General features: G+C 41.9%; 1 pseudogene; it reads left to right on the forward strand.

The window, feature by feature from the left end:
* Nucleotides 1-52, forward strand: part of LOC103677191 — an 11,119-nt pseudogene extending 11,067 nt beyond the window's left edge.
* Nucleotides 53-8,929: the final 8,877 nt, after the last annotated feature.

An 8,929-nucleotide genomic window follows, 5' to 3' on the forward strand; every position in this document is an offset into this window, starting at 1 on the left:
GAATGCCATAATGGAATGCTTCCAGAGAAAATTCAGTCCTCTAAGTTCCTGATGACCAGTTTGATGGTAAGGAAATATGACAGGAGGGCTGGGAATAATAACATCTGTCTGTATAAGACTGTTGTAGGGTTTCATGTATATGAAAATACACTCATCCATAGGTGATAGATGCATGCTTGCTATTTGTTTTTCTTCAATATGTGATGAAGTCCATCCCATTACCTCCAGCAGAGAACGTGTTATTTACCTAAGGGCTGAAGGGCAGCATCATGTGGGTGTGTCTGGGCATGGATGCACAGGGTTCTTCTTTTTTTTTTTTTTTTTAAGATTTTATTTATTTATTTGACAGAGAGAGACAGCCAGTGAGAGAGGGAACACAAACAGGAGGAGTGGGAGCGAAAGAAGTAGGCTACCAGCGGAAGAGCCTGATGTGGGGCTCAATCCCAGAACTCCAGGACCACTCCCTGAGCCTAAGGCAGAGGCTTATGGACTGAGCCAGGCAGGTGCCCCACAGGGGGTTCTTCATGAATGGAGAAGCAACAAAATTTTTCCCCTCCTCCAACATAAGGATAAACAAAAATAAGCATAATAATAAATGCCCAAAACACTGACCCTTTTCTTATCAAGCATTGACTCTTTTTCTTTTTTAATGATTTTTTATTATATTATGTTAGTCACCATACAGTACATCCCCGGTTTCCGATGTAAGGCTCGATGATTCATTAGTTGTGTATAACACCCAGTGCACCATGCAATACGTGCCCTCCTTACTACCCATCACCGGTCTATGCCATTCCCCCACTCCCCTCCCCTCTGAGGCCCTCAGTTTGTTTCTCATAGTCCATAGTCTCTCATGTTTCATTCCCCCTTCTGATTACCCCCCCTTTCTTTATCCCTTTCTTCCCCTACTGATCATCCTAGTTCTTATGTTCCATAGATGAGAGAAATCATATGATAGTTGTCTTTCTCTGCTTGACTTATTTCACTTAGCATTATCTCCTCCAGTGCCGTCCATGTTGTAGCAAATGTTGAGAACTCTTTCTTTATGATTGCTGAGTAATATTCCATTGTATATATGGACCACAACTTTTTTTTTTTTAATGATTTTTTATTATATTATGTTAGTCACCATACAGTACATCCCCGCTCGATGTCAAGGCTTGATGATTCATTAGTTGTGTATAACACCCATGACTATGCAATACGTACTCCTTACTACCCATCATCGGCCTATCGCATTCCCCCACCCCCTCCCCCTGAAGTCCTCAGTTTGTTTCTCATAGTCCATAGTCTCTCATGTTTCATTCCCTTCTGATTACTCCCCTTCTTTATCCCTTCTTTCCCCTCATCGATCAACCTAGTTCTTGTTGTTCCAATTTGAGGAGAGAAATCTATGATAGTTGTCTTTCTCTGCTTGACTTATTTCACTTAGCATTATCTCCTCCAGTGCGTGCCCATGTTGTAGCAAATGTTGAGAACTCGTCTCTTTCTGATAGCTTGAGTAATATTCCATTGTATATATGGACTCACAAATTCTTAATCCAGTCATCATCGTTGAAGGGCATCTCGGCTCCTTCCACTGATTTAGCTATTGTGGACATTGCTGCTATGAACATTGGGGTGCATATGGCTCCTTCTCTTCCGCACGCCTGTATCTTTGGGGTAAAACCCAGTAGTGCAAATGAGCGGATCATAGGGTAGCCTAATTTAACTTTTTAAGGACCTCCACACGTTTTCCAGAGTGGTGGTAAATTACTTCAGATTCCTACCAACAAGCGGAGGGATCCCTCTCCACATCCTCTCCAACAATTGTTGTTTCTGCCTTGTCCCTATTTTTGCCATTCTAACTGGCTAAAGGTGGCATCTCAGTGTGGTTTTGATTTGAATTTCCTTGATGGCTATGATTTTGAACATTTTTTCATGTGTCTGTTAGCCATTTGTATGTCTTCATTGGAAAAGTGTCTGTTCATATCTTCTGCCCATTTTTTGATTTGTTTATTTGTTTCTGTATTGAGTTTGAGAAGTTCTTTGTAGATCTTGATACCAGTCCTTTATCTGTAGTGTCATTTGCAAATATATTCTCTCCATTCCGTGTATGCTCTCTAGTTTTTCCTGACTGTTTCTTGATGTGCAGAAACTTTAATCTTGATGAAGTCCCATAAATCATTTTATCTTTTGTTTCTCTTGCCTTTGGGGATTGTCATGAAAAAGGTTGCTTTGGCCGATGTCGTAGAGGCTGTTCCCTGGTTCTCCTTCGAATTTTGATGGATTCCTGTCTCACATCGCAGGTCTTTCGTATCCATTTGGAGTTTATTTTTTGTATGGTGTGAGATAGTTGAATCACATCTCTTAATCCAGCTATCATCTGTTGGAAGTGGCATCTCTGGCTCCTTTCCACGATTTAGCTATTGTGGACAATGCTGCTATGAACATTGGGGGTATAGTCAACTTCCTCTTCACTACGTCTGTATCTTTAGTAAACACCAGTAGTGCAAATGGCTGGATCACAGGGTAGCTCAATTTTTAACTTTTTAAGGGACCTCCACACTGTTTTCCAGAGTGGCTGTACCAATTAGATTCCACCAAACAATGAAGGAGGGACCCTTTCTCCACATCCTCTCCAACAATTGTTGTTTCTTGCCTTTGTCTATTTTTGCCATTCTAACTGCGAAGGTGGTATCTCTCAGTGTGGTTTTGATTTGAATTTCCTTGATGGCTAATGATTTTGAACATTTTTTCATGTGTCTGTTAGCCATTTGCTATGTCTTCATTGGAAAAGTGTCTGTTCATATCTTCTGCCCATTGTTTGATTTGGTTTATTTGTTTCTCAGTGTATTGAGTTTGAGAAGTTCTTTGTAGATCTTGGATACCAGTCCTTTATCTGTAGTGTCATTTGCAATATCTTCTCCCATTCGTGGCTGCCTCTTAGTTTTCTCTCTGATTCTTTCCTTTGGCTGTGCAGAAACTTTTAATCTTTTTTTTTTTACTTAATAATTTTTTATTATATTAGTTACTCACCATACAGTATATCCCCTTTTCGATGTAAGGCTCGATGATTCATTAGTTTGTATAACACCCAGTGCACTATGCAATACGTGCCCTCCTTACTACGCATCACCGGGGTCTATCCCATCCCCCACCCCTCCCCTCTGTAGCCCTCAGTTTGTTTCTCATAGTCCATAGTCTCTCATGTTTCATTCCCCTTCTGATTACCCCCTTTCTTTATCCCTTTCTTCCCTACTGATCATCCTAGTTCTTATGATCCATAGATGAGAGAAATCATATGATAGTTGTCTTTCTCTCTGCTTTGACTTATTTACTTAGCATTATCTCCTCCAGTGCCATCCATGTTGTAGCAAATGTTGAGAACTCGTTTCTTCTGATTGCTGAGTAATATTCCATTGTATATGGACCACAACTTCTTAATCCAGTCATCTGTTGCAGGGCATCTCGGCTCCTTCCACGATTTATTATTGTGGACATTGCTGCTAAGTGAACATTTGTGCATATGGCCCTTCCCTTCACTGCCACGCCTGTATCTTTGGGGTAAACACCCAGCAGTGCAGTGGCTGGATCATAGGTAGTCAATTTTAACTTTTAAAGGACCTCCACACGGTTTTCCAGAGTGGCTGTACCAACTAGTATTCCCACCAACAACGAGAGGGATCCCCTTTCTCCACATCCTTCCAACAGTTGTTGTTTGCCTTGTCTATTTTTGCCATTCTAACTGGGCGCAAGGTGGTATCTCAGTGTGGTTTTGATTTGAATTTCCTTGATGCTAATGATTTGAACATTTTTCATGTGTCTGTTAGCCATTTGTATGTCTTCATTGGAAAAGTGTCTGCTCATATTTTCTGCCCATTTTTTGATTTGTCTATTTGTTTCTCGGTATTGAGTTTGAGAAGTTCGTAGATCTTGGATACCAGTCCTTTATCTGTAGTGTCATTTGCAAATATCTTCCCATTCCGTGGGCTGCTTCTTAGTTTTTTCTGACTGTTCTTTGGCTGTAGAAACTTTAATCTTTGATGAAGTCCTACAAATTCATTTTACTTTGTTTCTCTTGCCTTTGGGGATGTAGTGCTAGTTGCTTTTGGTTGATATCGTAGAGGTTGCTGCCTATGTTCTCTCTAGAATTTTGATGGATTCCTGTCTCACATCGAGGTCTTTCTATCCATTTGGAGTTTATTTTTTGTGTATGGTGTGAGAGAGTGGTCAAGTTTCATTCTTTTGCATGTAGCTGTGTCCAATTTTCCCAGCACCATTTATTGAAGAGACTGCCTTTTTCCCAATCGGATGTTTTTCCGCTTTATCAAATATTAGTTGCCCAAAAGAGCGAGGGTCCATTTCTGGGCTCTCTATTCTAATTCCATTGGTCTATGTGTCTGTTTTTGTGCCAGTACCATGCTGTCTTTTTGTGATCACAGCTGTAGTACAGCTCGGGGGTCCGGCCGTATGCCTCAGCTTTGTTTTTTCCTTTTCAACAGTTCCTTGGAGATCCGGCCTTTTCTGTTCCATATTGTTTAAGGACTATTTGTTCCAGTTCTTTGAAAAATGTCCTCATATTTTTAATCGATAGCATTGAAAGTGTAGATTGCTCTGGTAGTATGGACATTTTAACTATAAACATTCCTGATCCATGAGTACGGAATATCTTTTCCATCTTTTTTATGTCTTCTCAATGTCTTTCAAGAGTGATTTATAGTTTCTAGAATATAGGACCTTTACGCCTCTGACAAGTTAATCTCCAAGGTAACGTATGGTTTTTGGTGCTATTGTAAAATGGGATGGGATTCCCTAATTTCTCTTTCTTCGTTCTCAAGTAGTTCGTGTACAGAAATGCAACTGATTTCTGAGCATTGATTTTGTATCCCGCGCCACGCTACTGAATTCATTTCCGTATAACTTCTAATAGTTTGGGAGTGGCTTCTTTTGGGTTTTCCATATAGAGTATCATGTCAACAAGTAGAAGAGACATTTTGACTTTTCTTTATTTGATTTGAATACCTTTGATCCCTTCTTTGTCTGATTGCTGCTGCATGATCTAGGTACTTATGTTGACAATAGTGGCGAGAGGGGCATCTTTGGCCGTAGAAACCTTGATCTTATGGAAAGGCTTCCAGCTTCTTTTCCCCATTGAGAATAATATTTGCAGTAGGCTTTTCATAGATGGGCTTTTAAGGAGATTTATGAGAAATGCAATCTTTCTATTCTACACTCTGAAGGGTTTTAATCAGGAAAGGATGCTGTATTTTGTCAAATGCTTTTTCGGCATCGATTGAGAGGATCATATGGTTCTTGGGAGTCTTTTCTTGTTGACATGATGTCTCACGCTGATTGATTTGCATATATTGAACCACGCTTGCATCCCAGGTATGAATCCCACTTGATCGTGATGGATAATCTTTTTAATGAACTGTTGGATTCTATTAGCAAGTATCTTGTTGAGGATTTCGGCGCTCATATTCATTAGAAATCGGTTCGTGCTCTCTCCTTTTTGAGGGCCTTGCCTATTTGGGACTGGTTGCAATATTGGCCTCATAGAATGAGCTTGTAGCTTTCCTTCGTTTCTATTTTTGAAATAGTTTTAGGAGAATAGGTATTATTTTTCTTGAATGTTTGGTAGAATTTCCAGGAAAACCAAGTCCAGCCTGAGCTTTTGTTATTTGAATGTTGTTTATCACTGACCCAATTTCTTCAATTAATTGGCCTGTTTAAGGAATCAATTTCTTCCGGTTTCAATCTTGGTAGTTTATAGGTTTCCAGGAAGGATTCCATCTCTTCCAGATTGCTTAGTTTATTGGCATATATAGCTGTTGATAAAAATTTCTAATAGTCCTTCCAATTTCAATGGTGTTCGCTGCAAGGACCTCTCCTTTTCATTCATAATTTTAATAATCTGGTCCTTTTTCTCTTTTCTTTTTGATAAGTCTTGCCAGTGGTCTGTCAATTTTATTGATTCCTCTCTAAAGAACCAGTTTCAGTCCCTGTTGATCTGCTCTACTGTACTTCTTTTGGTTTCTACTTGATTGATTTCAGCTCTACTTTGGTCAACTGCTTCCTCGTATGTGGATTAGCCTGTCCCTCTGCTGCTGTTCCAGCTTTGAGGTGAGAATATAAAACTGCATTTTAGATTTTTCTATTCTTTGAGTGAGGCTTGGATGGCTATGTATCTCCCTTAGGACTGCCTTTGCTGTATCCCATAGGCTTTGACTGTTGTGGTTTTCATTCTCATTGGTCTCCATAAATTGTTTAATTTGATTTTTGATTTCCTGGGTTTATCGAGTCATTCCTGAGCAGTGATGGTTCTTAGTCTCCAAGTGTTTGAGTTTCTTCCAAATTTTCCCTTGTGGTTGAGTTCCACTTCGAGCGCTGTGGTCTGAGAATATGCAGGGGATAATTTCAGTCTTTGCACGTGGTTGAGACCTGTTTTGTGTCCCAGAACATGGTATTCTATTCTTGAGAATGTTCCATGGGCATTAGGAATAGAATGAGTATTCTTGTTTCTGGGGTGTAGTGTTCTGTATATAACTAGAGGTCCAACTCGTCGAGAGTATGGCATTCAAAACCTTTGATTCTTTGCTTAGTTTTTTGCCAGGGTGTTCTGTCTATTTCTGAGAGTGGAGTGTTGAGTAACTCCCTACTATTAATGTATTTTTATTTATATGTCTCTTTATTCTGGTTAAGAGTTGGCTTGTGTATCTTGTTGTTCTCTCTGTTAGCATATATATTTATAATTGTCATATCCACTTGTTGAATACTTCCTTTAAGAATAATATAGTGCCCTTCTGCGTCTCTAACTATAGTCTGTAGTTTAAAATCCAGTTTATCTGATATGAGAATTGGCTACCCCAGCTTTTTTTGAGGTCCATTTGCGTGAAAGATGGTATCACCATCCCCTTACTTAGTCTGAATGCATCTTTGGGTTCGAAATAGCCTCTTGTAGACAGCAAAATGGATGGGTCATTTCTTTTATCCACCTGTAACCCTGTGGTGTCTTATGGGATGGTTCAAACCATTTACATTAAGACTGATTACTGAGATATGATTTAATAATGCCATGTTGCCAGTAAAGTCTTTTGTTTGTATTGGCTGTGACTTTCTGTTCTGTATCACTCTTTGGGGCCTTTTACTTTTATATAGAACCCCGTATTATCCCATGGTATTGGTTTCGTGGTTACAAATTGGTTAGTGACTGGCTACTCTTGAAATATCTTTATTTCTCCATCACTCCTGAATGACAGCCTTGCTGGATAAAGGATCCTGGCTGCATAAGTGTTTTTCTCTGAAAGAGCTTTAAATATGCTCCCCAACCTTTTCTCATTCCATGACAGGTCTGGACGTAATTCTGATGCCTTTGCCTTGCACGTGAGAAATTTCTTGCCCTGGTCAGCTTTCAAAACTGTATCCTTTGCATCTAATATTTGCGAAATGCACTATGACGCATTTATGAGGTTTGTCGTGTATGAGCTTGGGAGGGGTCCTCTCTGCCTCTTGGACACTAATGTTTGCTTCCTGCTAGATTAGGGAAGCTTTCAGCTACAATTTGTTCAAATATCTCTTCTAGACCTCTGTTTTTCTCCACCCCCTCGGGGATGCCGATGATTCTAACATTGGATCGTTTCATTGAGTCAGTAATCTCCCGTAACCTATATTCGTGGGTGTGGATTTTTTTAAAAGCATATTCTATTTTCATTTTTTCCTCTCTTAACCCATCCTTCAATTCACTAACCCGTTCCTCTGCTTCTGCGACCCTGGCCGTCAGAGCCTCTAGTTTTGCTTGCATTTGGCTCATAGAATTTTTAATTTCTGTCAGATTCGTTCTCATTTCTGTCCTTAGGGATTCTATATTCTCAGTAACCTTTTCGTTAATAGTTTTTTCAATTCTACTCATCATTTTGACCATCGTTACTCTGAATTCCATTTCTGATAATTTGGTTACATCCATATCCATTATTTCTGTGGCAGAGGCCACAGACTCACTGTCTTTTCTTTGCTGGGGGGGGCTTCTCCTTCTTGTCATTCTGATGAGGAGAGGTTGCGGGGTTTCCAGAGCCCAAATTATTGACTGGGTCCCAGGCCGTGCCCCTTGTTTTATAGGGATCTTAGGGATGTGGGCTTCTTCTTTAAAGATTTTATTTATTTATTTATGTGGCAGCCAACCAGCGAGAGAGGGAACAGAAGCAGGGGAGTGAGAGAGGAAGAAGCAGGCTCCCAGCAGAAGAGCCCGATGAGGGACTCCTTTCCGGAACGCTGGGATCACGCCCTAAGCCGGAGACAGGCGCTCAATGACTGCGCCACCCAGGCGCCTGGGGTTGTGGGCTTCTTGATTTTTCAGCCTGCCTTCTGTGTTCTGGGGGAGGGACCTGCCACGCCCATACTCAGGCAACCCTGTTTGGTTAGAGTCTCCGTGTCCCCCGCGAGGGGGGATGGGGATGGGCACTCTCTGAGCTGGTATTTCCAGGCTTTTGTTCTCTGGCGGCTTTCCCTGGCGGTCAGCTATGCCTCTTCTGAGAGTCAGAGCAGCAGCGGCCGAATTTCAGCCTCTGTCACAGAACAGAGGGATTGCGGCCCGTTCTCCACTGATGTTCTGGCCACTTTAACTCTGTTACTGTTGGTGCTGCTCAACCCTGCAGCGTCCCGGGATGTGCGCACCAACCCGGCGTCCCTGCCCTCACTTCCAGGGCCGGCGCGTCTCTGTCCTTTGTGTTTCTAATGCCGCCAGCCACCGGCCGCCCCTGGCGCTCCCGGGTCTCCTGGTCTCAGTCTATGCCCGGTGAGCACACCAGGATTCCGGAGTTTCGTGAGAAGCCTGGTGGCGCGCGCACCCGGTTCAGGGTCTCAGTCTGCTGTTTCGCGGGTGCCGACCGCGAGTCCGCCCGCTCCCCCGTGCAGGTGGCCCGCCAGCCGCCAGCCGCCCCGCGCGCGCTCC

Source organism: Ursus maritimus, unplaced genomic scaffold, assembly GCF_017311325.1.
Source record: "Ursus maritimus isolate PB19 unplaced genomic scaffold, ASM1731132v1 scaffold_14, whole genome shotgun sequence".
NCBI lineage: Eukaryota > Metazoa > Chordata > Mammalia > Carnivora > Ursidae > Ursus > Ursus maritimus.